Below are 16,248 nucleotides of genomic sequence, written 5' to 3' on the forward strand. Positions count from 1 at the left end.
TATGAAAATAATATGCCCTACAGCGACTGACCCAATTCACGTACGATTATAAAGTCAATACCTTATGTCTACGACAAATCAAAAACACAATGTTTTGTGAGCACATAAATAAACACTCTGGTTAGTGTATTGGCTTGCAGAATCGATTCTACGAACGAATTTTCTCCGCCTGTTTTGTGTGCGGTAGATATCCGACAGACACGCATCCTCATAATTTTGTACGAGGTCATTCTGGCCAAAAATAAACGTCTTTATTATGCCGAGATTGAAAAGCGAATGTATAGATCTAATCTATGTATTATTTGGTAATTTGCAAATACGCTTAATGATAATAAAATAATATTTTTTAATCATTGCAACTCTTTATGAGACCTATTGGAGGAAGATAAATGAATCGTCATATAAGATAACAATCCGGCTTTGGGCAGTGGCGTGTTTGCTTTGCTGGTTGCAATAACTTTTCATTATTATATTTTAAATGCTTGTAATCAATACGTAACTGTTTGTTTCCTTAATAAATAAAATAAAAAATTAGTTATTTTTCATGTCTGTTAAGCACGAAATATATTATGGTGCATGTCGTCTACTATCACGTGACGTCACAGTAAGCTTCCCCTACGGGGGAAAAGTGTGTAATGTCGTTTTTCTTGGTGTTTAAAATGTCATCAGACCGATGCTCCCATCCCGTAGCACATTTTGAACTTTTAAACGAACATTGCCAGTTAGGAAAATCTGCCGAAATCACCAGAACAACAATGAGGTCACCTCACGTTGAACTGTACTGCATCGAAACCTGCGTGATTCAATGAACGTTTTTATCATCTTCTACAGTCATGCCTACACTTTCTTCGACTGTCTTGTCAACATCACGTTTTTTGTTTTTAGTAGTTGGCACTATGTATTTTCTAGAAGAATATTGTCTATTATCTATGGTTTGAAGGTTGGGTTCTGTTTAAAATATTATCTATGTATGTCATGTTGCAAGCAATTTTCACGTACCTGCGCACATGTAGAAACTGTTAAAATTAATTTTAATTCGCATGAATAATTAATAATAATTAAAATTACTAATACATTATAGTTGGCAATTTTCACCAGTATTATTCTACAGTGAATTTACAGAGATGGTGATCGTTCAAAATATTTTGCAAAATAACGAAACCATAGACTAAATTTGTCACCGCGACAGCGTGTAATCGTACCAATAATTTGTCATTATAATCATGATCAGTCTAGATCAATTCACTGCCGAAGTCCTCCCCAATCAGATTCCAATCTAGTTTCCAATTGAAATGGGCGATATTAACCCAATTAATAAATTCAATGAGCTCTGTTCTGTGAAAAATTTGTTTTGTATATTCCTTTAATAAATCTAATTTGTGAGGCGGTTATTGCAGTCAATTAATCATCAGGACAATAAAAGAAACGGTTATTAAAAAACTATGGCATCGCCCGAGCGGGTCGCGATCCGCGAGCGAAAAACGAACGAGCCGAAGAAAATGCTATTCAATATTTCAGAGCGATTTGCATTTTAAGCGGTCAATCCAGCTCTTTGAGTCAGCTAAGTTTATTGCACTTGGTCACGGAATCGACTACATGCACTTTATTTTAAAAAGAAATAAAATACACTTCAATTATAAAATTTGATTTATTTTGATAATAATCTATTGTCAAACTAGAGAAATATTTTATGAAAAGAATGGATACATTATTAAAAATAATTACAAGATAAAAAGAACTTTTTATATACAACGTTTTAAAATTTTTCTGTTGAATCATATAAACTTGACTTGACTAGCTTAAACGATCAAAAAAATGTACTTGATAGAAATAATACTGAAATGTTATTTTGACATTCATATTGATTTTCATAGTAACGCACGTATATATTAATAATTTAGTTGCTAGGATCATCCGCTTAGCAACCAATAATGGTGTCGAAATAACTTTTCATACAAAACGGAATTAACTGAAAATGAATTTAATTCTACTTAAAGATGGCTAAAAATATTAAAAAAATGCATTGGCATCGTGTTCTGATATATTCTAAAAGTTTCAAATGTCTAGCTAGTTGGGAAGTTAATTAAAAATCGATTGCAAGATTTGTACCGGTCAAACAACCACCGGACAAATAAGAATAGGACCTAATAAAAACGTTGTAAAATAGGCCTTCAAATACTGTTTAGGTAATAAAATTTTCTTTAATAACTAAATTTTGCATCTTCGACGAATACTACGGTATAGATTCAGGTAAATAAATGATTCAAATACAAATATATTTATTTTATATATTATTATTATAAAAGATATATTATGACAAAAAGCTGCATAATTGGATAATGAAACAGACAAGGATTTGCGATGTAATAGAGTTCGATACTAACCTCAAAATAAACCTCGAATGAAAACAGGCTGCACACATAGCTCGAAGAAGGGATAATCGCTGGACAAATTTAATCATCGACTGGTACCCAAGAGGTACAGAACGTCCGCAAAGTAGACCTAAAGGCCGCTGTATCGATGCAATGCTTAAGCACTTGGCAACGCAACGTACATGACCGAGACAAGTTTAATCAGCTTGGAGAGGCCTTCATCCAGCAGTGGATAGCTTCAGGCTGATGATGATGATATTATAGTAAACATTGCAAATATATACCTACTTGAAAATATATTTCCATGAACAGAAATCATAAGCACTTCAAAACTACATGTTCAGTCAATGGATGGTCTATATCTATAAGCAGACGCTCCATCGATCCAAAAGTCCGAGGATAATAAGTCGACGATATATGTATGCTCTGCTACTGACTAACGGACGAACAGCGAATGAGTAAAAAAGTCAAGCGTTGACAGTTGCCATAGTTAAATATATCGTAATACATTCCAATAATCCTGAAATTTTGTGTTATTTATATGTATATTTTCATAAAATAATAACATGGGAGTTAAAACAACATAAGTTTTACGTTTTCTTTTAAGAATTTCATAAATTAAAATTACATATACATATATAAATTCAATAGTAATTTCTCATTTTCAAAAATGTAAATTAACAAATTAATCAAGAGATGTCACGGAGAGTTGAAGCTTTCGAGATGTGGCTGTATAGACGCATTCTCAAAATTCCTTGGACTGACCGGGTGACAAATGTACAAGTTCTCAATCAAATGGGAAAGGACTGGGAAGTTCTACGTAGTATCAAAACCAGGAAACTACAGCACATTGGCCACATTATGAGAGGACAAAAGTACAGCATTTCCCAACTTGTGTTTCAAGGAAAGATCAATGGTAAACGTAGCAGAGGACGACGCCGCGTTTCGTGGCTTAAGAACCTCCGTGATTGGTACGAGTGCAGCTCCACTGAACTTTTCGGAGTAGCAGATGAAAAAGCTAAGATCGCCTTGATGGTGATCGACCTGCGCTAGGGGATGGCACAATAATAAGAAGAATCAATAAAAAAATACAATAATAGGCTTTTTTCGGTCCAAATGATGGCGTATTAATGTCAAATCGAACTTACGTAGTGGTTGACGGGCGAATTTTGGTAACTCGGCGAGTAAAATATTAAACATTTTTGGTGCTCCAATCGAAAAAAAAAGTCCGAAAACTGTAAATCGACTGACTTTCATGCCAATTGAGCAGTGGCATTATAGTAAAGAAATTTTAGTCCTGTCTTGCGCTAAAGGCTATGCACTACGCACAATTACATTTGTCTAAAGAGAATCTATTTGAAATAGGATAGTATCCTAAACAACCATCATCATCATCAGGGGCGCGATAACCCGGTGTGGGTCTTGGCCTCCTCCAACAGCTCCCTCCATCTGTCCCTATCCAGTGTGCCGCTTTCCAATTCGGTACCCCCAGAATACGGTAGTCACTGGCAGCCCCATCCGACCAGCGAATCTTTGGCCTGCCTCTTCTTCTACGCCCTATTGGATTGCTGGTCATCACTCTCTTTGCCGGTTCATTGTCATTCATACGGTGCACATAACCTAGCCATCGCAGTATCCCAATCTTAATTTATTGAACTACGCTGCAATCTTCGTACAACACGTAGAGCTCAGCATTATATCTTTTCCTCCAATTGGTGCCGTCCCTGATCGGTCCATATATACGGCGGAGAATTTTTCTTTCAAAAATGTTCAGAGCTCGTTCATTTCGCAGAGTTAATGTCCAGGTTTCCGATGCGTAGGTGAGCACTGGCTTTACAAGTGTCTTGTAAAGAGTGCTTTTAGTTCGGCGAGATAGTATGCGGGACTTAAAATGTCTTAACAGGTCAAAGTAGTATTTATTCGCAGACATGATTCTCTTGATTAATAAAATTAATAAAACTACAAAATATATTGGGAAAATGTGAGACGGTTTTAATTGAAATAATGTTACATAATAGTCTATCGGCTGTATTGTGTAACATTTATTATCAGACATTCGGGATTATCTCTAGGTATGCCGTGACTAATTTAAAACATTTTTTTTTATATCCGGACTCACGCTAATGTAATTAAATGTTTAACTTTGACGTTAAAAACTGCGAAATTGCGTTCGGTGTAAACTGGGCTACGTAAGAATTCCTTTCGCATAACACATTTAATTAAAACTTATTAGTAATTAAATGGGGAAGAAATAAACTAATCTTCTTACAAGTAAAGTACAATATTGTCATTAAAATAAGTTCCCAGATTTAAAATTAGGCAGCATCCAAAGTGTGTAAATTATACGCCACTCATAAACTAACTTTGTTTGTGAACATAACAAATCTAGGACGAATTGCACAATACATGAAATTGAAAAAAAAAAAACGTTTTTTGATACATTTATAAAACAATTAAATACGATTTTTAAAAGTTTCATGGTAGCCACAGAGACGAGAATAACAGTTTCTTTACGATGAATGGTTGTTCCTTGTTGGGTCTTTGGACTGGATCAAACAAGTATTGAAATCAATCTCGAATCCACGGTTTCAGAGATGGAAATTTTAGCATTACTCCAACGGGTAGAAGAGTAAATAAATTATAATTAACATTCATTTTAATATTTTTGACTGTGGAGTTTCTGCCATACATTAAATAATAATATTTAGTACGCAATGATGCAAAAAAAGAAGCAAAATGTTTTCGTCTATAATATTGACGTATTCACAATAGTTTTGTAATTGTTATACATTTATTTACCATGTTTTAACTTATTAAAAAGATATTATATAACCTATAATTATATTTGTTTTAACTCTTTGATATCTTAGTCACTATAGAATATTATGTGGCTAATCATTAGAAAGAATATTTTAATTTTAATTATTTTTCAAAATAAATATGTATATTTGCAAAGTTGTAAGGCATTGCACGACTTCGTCATGGTTAAGTTAACTGCTAATTCTTGTAACTCTTATAACACTACCGTATCATGGAGTCTGTAACCCCAATATGCACAGAAAGAGAATATAGTAAAAAACTAATTTGTATGTTAAAACTTTGGTAATTGTGCCGTAGATGCCCGCATGAGCTTATATATATATTTTAACGAAAACAGTTTAGTGTGTAGACAATTATAATAAATACCCTTTTCTGTCGGCACAGATGCTTTTCGATCCAATAATTGTAAATTTAAAATTTGAAATTTTCATACATTTTGATGCATCATTATTACCAACTAAGATTATATTAGGTAATAATAGGTTGAGGTAGGTTAGGTTTGGTTAGGTTAGGTTATTACAACGCTTTTATTATGTCGTATTCTTATTTTTCCGGTGGTTTTTTATCCAGTACAAATTTGCAATCGATTTTTAACTAATTTCCCGACTAGCTAGACATTTGAAACTTTTAGAATATATCAGAACACGATGCCAATGCATTATTTTAATACTTTTAGCCATCTTTAAGTAGAATTGAATTCATTTTCAGTTTATTCTGTTTTGTATGAAAAGTTATTTCGGAAGAAATCCGTAATCCAATCCACTATTATTGGATTTTTTTGATCGGTAAGCTAGTCAAGTCAAGTTTATATTATGATTCAACAGAAAATTTAAAAACGTTGTATATAAAAAGTTCTTCTTATTTTGTATTTATTTTATATTAGGTTAGGTTAGGTTTGGTTTGGTCTAAAAAAAGTTATAAAATCTCATTCGGGCATCTGCGGTATATTTACCTTCATAATCTACCACCGGAATCCACTCGTAAGGCTAATTCTACACATTATTTTGGACGAATCGATGTTGCCTTTGTCTAACATAACAATTGTTTTGAAAATAAGACAAGTCTAGAGAATTATCCGGAAGTATCTGTCAAGATGAGTGAAAATTCAATATTGCCAGTGGAGGGAAATAGAATTACCAGAAACGGAACCGAAATTTAGTACACACAACAAATTTTGTTTATTGTTTACAAATACTTCGATTTATTGATATTAAATTCAGTGCAATAGTATATAGACGTATCGAATTCCTTGAATCCGTTACGAAATACTAATGCCCCGTTGCATCAATATTATGCATTTCACGACTCGCAAATATTGAGTTAATAATATGGCATGTGTTAGAATTATTCAATGGCGTGTTTTTAGTATTTATTTTGATACCTGCTGTACCAAACACAGGGTATACAACTTACGTATGACAGAGGGGCAGCTCTACCTTAAGGGTTCGTAGGGACGATCCCCACATCCATATGAATTAAAAAAAATGCGATATATTAATATACATACTTCATTATAGGGCAATTACCATGTTTAATGAAATCGCTTCGGATATTGATCTATTCCACTTACGTGAGGGTGAATTTAGGTGGACGTTCTTTTATAAGTTTTTAAGATATGGTCTATCGATAGTTCACCCTAAGTGCTTCCATCTACTTTTATTTTTGTTGCTTTATTTTATTTCTTTTCTTATTTTGTTTCTTATTGTATTATTAAGTCACATCTCTCTGTATTTTTATTCTAAAAATTGTTACTTATTTTATGTCATTAAACACTTATTTTATGTCATGTCGTGAACGCTTTGAATTTGTAATTTGTTATGTTCATTATATATGCAAAATAAATAAATTTGATTTGATTTGATTATAAGATGAAATTAACAACTTATTTAATTATTTATTATATCCATCTAAACCCGTCGCTATTTTATAGATTTATTTATTATTGTCATACATATTTATAAATTACGATACACTATTTACTGACGTACAATCAAAATAATATCTTGAAAATAATATTTAGGAAATAATTATTATAATTGAGTCAGCTACTACATAAAGTTTGTGTCATCGGATATAACTGACTATTTAGTCAGTTTACTATAATTGGATACTACGGGAAATGGACACTATTAGAGAATTTGTAATTGCGGTAATATATTTAATATCGCCGATCAATATGCTGACACGGATTGAGTTGTTTGCCTTCATATATAAGTAATAGCTCTGACATAATAAATATGAATGCTAACAAGTTCAAGAAACTCTAAATGCAAAAGAGAGTTCGATAGTAGTGTATCCTTTCCTCAGATCTCTTCAATTTAAATGGAGAACCAATTATGAGAAGAAAAGTAATAAAATAATAATTACCGCTCTCCGTAACACGTTGTTGATTATTGGACACAACCTACATCGTAACATCATAACATTCATAACAAATATACGCCACCCGGGGTCTATAGTTCCACACATGTATCGATATCTACTAAGCGTATCCATAAACCACAACTCATTGTTAGCTGTGACCATAATAATTCTAACTAACCATAACGTGGCATACATTTTGTTACTATGTGTATGATATGGCAATTACATTGTAAAAATCATAGCTGTATTATTATTTTTGTAACTGTACTCACTTCACCTTTTATTGATTGCTAGCATACGGCCTCTTCGCGACAGGAATTTAAAACTGATATAAGTAAGTAATATTTTTCTGGACGGCAGACGATAAAATATATCATATTTATAAAAGTCATATTGATTTCCTTTTCCTACTTGGCCTTAACTGACGTGTACACATTAAATAATTACAAGATAAAAAGAACTTTTTATATACAACGTTTTTAAATTTTCTGTTGAACCATATAAACTTGATTTCACTAGCTTAAACGATCAAAAAACTTTGTACTTGACATGTCATATTGATTTCCATAGTAACGCACGTCTAGCAACCAATAAAGGTGTCGAAATAACTTTTCATACAAAACAGAATTAACTGAAAATGGATTCAATTCTACTTAAAGATGACTAAAAGTATTTAAAAAATGCATTGGCATCGTGTTCCGATATATTCTAAAAGTTTCAAATGTCTAGCTAGTCGGGAAGTTAGTTAAAAATCGATTGCAAGATTTGTACCGGACAAAAAACCACCGGAAAAATAATACGAGCTAAGAAAAACGTTGTAAAATACAAAGTTTAGCTTGTTTGTTCAAATTAACGTTCCCGCCCAATAATGTATTTGAATATTTGTGGAACATAAAGTTTGAAATATTATTTTAATTCAATTTGAATAATTCGGTGTTTTTTTATTTCCTGTCAAAATAAATTTCATTCTGATACGTCTAATTAATATATTAAAGTTTAAAAGAAATTTTAATTTTTAAAAAAAATCTAAAAAGCGGTTGCTTGCGTTCCTTTGATCATCTGTTTCAGACGAACGGGCTTAAGCAGTGCGTACCCGAACGAAAAAACAGAAAATATTGTGTACTTATCCAAAAGCACTTCAATAAACAAAATTAAAACACTCTCTTTCTTTGAGTGGCATTGCAACGTATGCCGGGTACTCGCTAGTAGAGTTGGGTTTCGAGAATTCTCGAGAAATTTTCGAGATTTCCCTTCCCGAATCTCGAGAATTGAAATTTTTAACATTTCGGGAAATCCCGGATCTCGAGAATCTTGTCTAGGGATTCGGGATTTCTTTATTATCAAATATTAACTGAAAAAAACGATTTTCTATATGAATAAAGTGGACAGGAAACACAAAACGTTCAAAGACTGATCGGGGCATTTAACACTATTAAGCCAATGTCGACTCAAAATGAGCGCAGTTTTTGCAACATCAGGGGGGGAAAGCTCAGAAGCGTACGCGATTGTCAGACGCAGCGATTGACAGTCTGTGTTTTTTTTAATTCTATTTTAATATTAAGTAATGTTTTGAATTATTTTTGTTTTCCTACTTCTATTTTGTTTGTCTTCTTACATAAATAAAAAAATCATATTTTTTTGGAATTTGTCTGTTTTTACACTGATTTTAGAATTTTTACAGGTTTTTTTTTAAATTTCCCGATATCTCGGGAATTATCGAGAATTCTTTCTGGAAATCCCGAATCTCGAGATTAAAATTTTCACGGGAAATATCCAACTCTACTCGCTAGTCGATAATAAAATATTCTTCTATCTAAAAGATATATAAAATGATGTATGGTTTAATGGCATAATTTTCGATATTTATGGAAAAATTAATATTTTTTGACTATATTATCTACTATGGCTTAGGCAAGGTTTAATTGATTTTTAAAAATTATCAAATACTATCTACACATTGTTGAACAAAAAAACGTTTGACTGATAAAGTTTAGTGTGTACTATCTATATAGCCACTGATAAATACTCCATATTCAAAAAAACTTTACATATACCATCTATCAAAAGATTTATATTTTACCACGTTTTTATTAGCTCGTATTCTTGTTTGTCCGGTACAGATTTTTTCTTGTGTGTCCAGTATACATTTTTCCTTGTTTGTCCAAGATTTGTATTGAGCGATTGAAGATTTTTAACTAACTTTCCGACTAGAAACTTTTAGAATATATCAGAACACGACGACAATGCATTCTTTTAATACTTTTAGCCATTTTTAAGCAGAATTGAATTCATTTTCAGTCAATTCTGTTTTGTATGTTAAGTTATTATTGTTGGTTGCTAAGGGGGCCTAGCAACTGAATAATTAATATATACGTGCGTTACTATGGAAATCAATATGAAATGTCAGAATGACATTTCAGTATTCTATATTTATTCAGTATTTCTATCAAGTACAATAAAAAGTTTTTATTAATACATAGAATTGTCAAGTTTATATGATTCAACAAAAAATTTAAAAACGTGGTAAGTATATAAAAGTTCTTTTTATCTTGTAATTATTTATTTTAATCATCAGATTTTGTTGTCATTGAGAGTGGGATAAATAATATGCCACAAATTAATTAATCTGAAGTATATTAACATGTTCAAACATATGACTGTGCGATGCAATTTGTTGTGATATGCTGAGTGGTATTATAAAATGATAATTCGCGTGTAGAAATTAAATTTATAATTATTTTTAATGTATTTCCTGACCAATACAATTGCTATGTATCTAATATGCCGAAACGTCGCATGTTACTTAGCTACCGCAAAAGGGGGTCGCAATTAGTGCTTCATAATATTATAATGTTGAGGATCAACAAAAGATAAAATAATTCAAGTGGATTTATTTTGAAATACAAAAAATCGCACGGAATAAATACCACTTGGGAAAAACTACTATATCCAACTATTCAGCCAACTTGGAGTCGCATGGTGGTCAAGGCTGTATTCTGTGAGGACCAAATTGCGTTTGTTTAACGCGCGCGTGCTACCTGTGCTCCTGTATGTCTGTGAGACAAGGCATCTTATTAATCTTCAAGAGTTTCGGCTTTTGAGCTTTGAGAATCGATGTCTCCGCCGAATTTTAGGGGTACATTGGAACGACCGCGTCACAAACACCCGAGTTCATGAGCAGACACAGCAGCCTTTGGTGATTGAGGTAATCACGAAGAGACGTTTTACGTGGCTGGGACGTGTGTTTCGGATGCCGCCAAAGAGTGCGACACTTTGTACCCTTACGGCACAGCCTCCAGGGTTCCGTCGTCCCTATGCGCTGCTGGTCTGGAATGGCGGGAGGCTCAAAAGTTGGCGATTGATCGAGGGAAGTGGCGCGAACTTGTGCTTGCCCTATGCCCTGATGCTGGGTCGTGGCAGGGTGAAAGAAGAAGATAACTAAAGAACATCACACTGGCCTTGAACATAGCGATGAGTAGGTGGCCCGCTCAAGATGGGAGGTCATGGTCTTAGATGCTGTAGCCATATTATGTATACTTGTATACACACTTTACGTGTAACTAACTTTCAATTGTCCGACAACAAGAAATTGGCGATAAACGGAAGTCACTGTAATCGCATGTAGAAGACTTCTAGTGACGTATCAGTCATGGCGGCAACGCGTGCTAGAGGCGTTTTTAAATATGTATCAATTCTCCTTTTAGATGATGCCACTTTTCTTCTTCGCAATAAGCCAAAAGCTTACTAATAATAATTTTAATATCATTCCTGACTGTTTTAGACAAATCCGTACAACACGGAAGTATAAATTGAAATGATAAATTTGGGGGCGTTCCTCATTTGAAAACGGAAGTGTGATTAGGTGCACTGGAAGGGATTGTTAGTTCACAATTTTAACACGTAGATAAGAAGCAGTAGTAACTAGTACAGTTATTAGTGTTTTTTTGTATAATAGAATAGATAGATACTTATCAAATTTGTTTTAAATTTATAATAAGAATATAAGAAATGTTATAATATATTAAATGTGATTTGTTGTCTCAATTTAATACACCTGCCGTAGAGGATTGATCGATAGCAATGCGCAATAAATAATGTGAAAATATGACAGGTGTTGAATTGATGCATGTCCCACTAATAGATGCATGTATATCCATCAGTAATTATTATATATTATATATATTATACATTCATTGTCTAATTTCACTGCTGTAAAACATTATAATATGCAACTTTTATTACTGATACTTTTGACCTAATTTAGAATGTAGTTATTTTTGTTGTTGTTTGGGTTGTCACTTGTGTTTCTAAGTTCTGGTTGTATTGAGATGCACGTCGCGTACTATCCTGTGACGTCACAGTAAGCTGCCGCAACGAGTAAAATAGTGTGTAATATAGGTTTTCTTGGTGTTTAAAATGTCATCAGACTGATGCTCACATCATGTAGCACATTTTGAACCTTTAAATGAACATTGTCAGTTAACAAAATCTGCTGAAATCACCAGAACCACAATGAGGTCACCTCACGCTGTACCCCACTGCATCGACACTTGCATGACTCAATGAACGTTTTTTATCATCATCTACATGCCCACACGTTTTCGATTCATGTCAAAATCGCGTGTTTTTTGTTTTTAGCGGTTTGCAGTATGTATTTTCTATAAGAATGTTGTATATTATTATCTATGGTCTGCAGGTTGGGTCCTGTTCAAAATATTATCTATGGATTATCGCAATTAATTTTAACGAACGCACACGTAGAAACTGTTAAAATTATTTGAAATTAGCATGAATAATTAATAATAATTTAAAATACCAATACATTCGAGTTGGCACTCTCCATCATTAAATTTACATAGGTGGTAATCGTTCAAAATATTCTGCAAAATGACGAAACCATATACTAAATTTGTCGCCGTGACAGTACGCGACGTGAATCTCAATATAATCATAACTTTAGCATTCGATTTTTGCAACCCACTTTTTTGAATTGACGAGCAAAATACTGAACGGGAATAAATAGTTATTAGCGCGCTTGGAAAAGAACATTAAAATTCAACGGAATTATTAAAATATTAATGGGGTGACAGGCTACATTTTAATCAATTCAAATTTCAAATTTCAACATTCGTTTCTTTAATTTTTCCTACCCTACAGATCAATAACCTTTGCAGATACCTTCGATAATATTATTTGTATTAAAATATAAGTCAACAGTCTGAAATCGCTGAACAATTAAAACCAGTCAGCTATTTTCCAATATGGTGTCTTTATATGTACGTGTGTTGGTTTTGATTAATTATGTATTATTTTTAGGTATTAGCATTATGCACATAATTATTATAAAGTATCCCTCCTAAGACAGTTATTTCCTGTCAAGATGTTATTTTTACCAAATATGACCATGATGAAAAATATCTAAAGCTTCATATAGCATCATGCAGAAGAAATGAAAGGATTTAGAATAGCACTATGTACCCATTTCTTATTTATTTGTTGATTTTTGAATATCCCAACTCTCCATTATCTTATTAATATCATCGACCGAAGGTACTTGATGGAATTTTAATTTAAATTCTGACGAATTTAAGTTTTGTACTATTCCATTTGAGTCGTTTATTGAGACCCGAGTTTCGCCTTTCGGCATATTGATCATTTATAATCATCACCTTCAACATTTATATGTATGTATGAGGATGTAGGTATGTATACGTGTGTATATATATATATATATTTATATATATTAGGTGGGTTTATTTGTGGATTTTTTTATATTTAAAAAATAATATTATAAAAAAGTAGGTATCATGTAAGAATATTATTGAATATTAATCGTTTAACTAATTACTTTTAAGGACTGATATCATAGATATATCTCATAAGTTAACTCCATTAATTCCCAATACGTTACCATTGTTCCCAGAATGGACGTTTTTACACCTCTTGAGTGTGTAGTATTTTTACTGTTTATAATTACTAATGATCTATTATTAGGTTTTGACGATTTATATACGCTTCTCGAGCATATTATTATTGATAAGATAGGGGGTTTTTTACAAACAGTCCAACTAGGTATTCATAATTTGTTTGTTATATTTTTTTATTGACATAATAGGTATGTGATAAAGTTTTTACCTACTTTATTGTATTGATTTGTTATATAAGTAAGAGTTAATAGTATTCGTTGTCAGTGTGCATTTGCCTTTTGGTGAGTGCACACACTCCCTGAAGATACCGAAAGGCGAAACCCGAGTCGCAAAAAATGACTCGAATGGAATAGTACCTATATAACTTAAATACATTAGAATTTCCATTATCTATAAGAATGTACTATAATGTATATGAGATGGTAAAACATACCCATGAAGTCGGCGGATACCTAGGGAAAGGTCCAATGTTCTTGGTGGCAACATTACTCGGCAGCTCGTTCTTGAATCCTCGACGAATCCTCTCCTTTCTCCTGAGCTGCCGCTTCGAATTGATCATCAACGCCGCCTGCATGATGGCTGTTAATCCCGATGTCAGGCGATGTCAACAAAGCAAGACGGCAGCCACCAAAGATACTGCCGATTCCATCACCTGTTCTCCACCCGCTCAGAAATGGATTCCATTTCCAACTACAGTGTTTATTTGTTTAATTTTAATTCGATTATCGCACATTCTTTTTTATAAATTTATAATGACGTATCGGCGGCCATTTTGTTGCAGTAAATTTAAAATGGCCGCTTACATACATTTTGTTTCCGTAAATAATTGAAAATTCGAACAATACAATCGAAAGATTTTTTTAGTTGTCTTTTGTTTAAAAACCATAGTATTTTTATATCATTGAAGACGTGTTATTTTTTAGAATTCGTTTTTTATTATGGTTTATAATCGTAAATTACTCGCTATTTGGAAGCATTATTCGGTTATACATACAAACACAAGACAAAATCACAGAAATGTATTTTTAGGAAAGATCCTGCTAAGTTTTATTGTTACGGTGAATGTGTTTTCTTCTTGATTTGAACACGGCTAACCAGTTTTCGTCTTTTTTCTTCATTTTAATACACTTTATACACTTTTCAACTGAATTAATAATATTAAATCTCCGTATAGTACTTTGGACCGCTGCGTATGCTTATCGTGAGTCGAATAAACTTTGGTCCACATTTTAGCTATTGTTTGAAATGATTCAAATTTCAATTGTTTTGTTTACAACTGTAAAAGAAATAATAGTTATATAAAAATCGTGTAGGCGTTATGTCGTAGAAATCACTCTTGTGGTAACAGTAAACATTTTTGATGGCTCATAAAAATTCAATTAATCAAAAGTAATTATATCCCAAAAAAAATGGCGAATTGTAGGTATATAAATGATACAAAGAATTTGCTTTGCTTGTATTTAACTGTAAAGCTATAATAAGGCTATACTTATTTTACCAGTTAAAGCATGGTCTAAAAAGATCGTGGTTAGGCAATGCGTGGATTATGCGAGAATGACGCGCGCCGAACGAAATATAATTTGTCATAAAAATCCAACATGCGTCCATTTAATGTTATGTTTATTGTTATATTACTAATAATAATAGTATATTCATTGACATGTTTTCATGAGTACATACTATTACGTAAAGTTTTTTAGTCATCTTTACACGATTTAAGAATATTTTCATCCGACGCCATGACAAAACAAATCGACGTGCGTACACATCGACTATCGGTCTCCGAGTAAAAAATTTCATCGCACCTACTGTTAAAAATTATTTGCCGTTTCACTAAAGTACGCTCTTAAATAGTAGAACCTCGATTATCCGGACTAATTGGGGATGAAGATAGTCTGGATAAGGAAAAATCCGGATAATCAAAAAAAAATCATAATTGACAGGGAAAGACAAGTAAGTATATTCTATATGAATAATTTGTATTTATCTAGATTTACATATAAGTACATACACATACATGTATAATAAACTATTTTTTATTAAAAAAAAACAATTATCGATTATTGTTTAAAGCTTAAAGCCGGTTCTACCGCGTTACTGGAACTTACTAATGGTCTTTTCAAAATTTTGTTCCATGATTTTTTCAAAGTTGACACATCTAAAGAGTTTCAACTATCTACTGCCATGTACCAACAATCTTTCAAATTTATTTTCTTGTAGAAGCTGATAACCGTTTCTTCACTATTTTCGTCTGCTAGCGATAATCGTCGAAGTATAATATGTTTTCTATATAAATGTTTGAATGTTTCTATTACACCCTGATCCATCGGATGTATTACCGACGTGACTCTTTCGTCTTTGTATGAACCATATAAAAATACACTCTTCAACATCTTTATTTCCTTATTTTTTTCATAACTTTTCGCTCTGAGCTTTCATCTTCTGACATTTAAACTAAATTTCATAATAGTTGAAGTTTCGACACCATATTTATTAGATAGATAACGTCCCGAGTCACCGCGTTTCAAAGCATCGATTATATCCAATTTGTCTTTTAATGAAAATAATCCGGATAATCGAGGTTCTACTGTAATTTAATGTCGGTATATTTCTCTATTTCTATATTATTTAAATTCTGCTAAGAGATCTTCAATTTGTATGTCGAACAAAATACGAGACAAGAAGGTGGACGTTGTTTTATAAATTCTTAAAATAGGGTCTGCTTAACTCATCCGGTGTACTTCATTGTACCTATCTAATTTATC

The 16,248-nt window shown here is 32.5% G+C and overlaps 1 protein-coding gene across 1 annotated transcript in view; it reads right to left on the bottom strand.

Annotated features, from left to right (window-relative positions):
* LOC147070044 (uncharacterized) overlaps positions 1-14,001 on the bottom strand; it is a 75,880-nt gene extending 61,879 nt beyond the window's left edge. Inside the window, exon 1 of the mRNA XM_085949981.1 lies at positions 13,917-14,001. The gene's annotated coding sequence lies outside the window, so the exon portion shown is untranslated. The remainder of the gene's footprint in view (positions 1-13,916) is intronic.
* Between the last annotated feature and the right edge of the window lie 2,247 nt (positions 14,002-16,248).

Source organism: Rhyacophila brunnea, unplaced genomic scaffold (assembly GCF_057557595.1).
Source record: "Rhyacophila brunnea isolate RB1 unplaced genomic scaffold, BYU_Rbru_1.0 scaffold_22, whole genome shotgun sequence".
In the NCBI taxonomy this organism is placed as follows: Eukaryota; Metazoa; Arthropoda; class Insecta; order Trichoptera; family Rhyacophilidae; genus Rhyacophila; species Rhyacophila brunnea.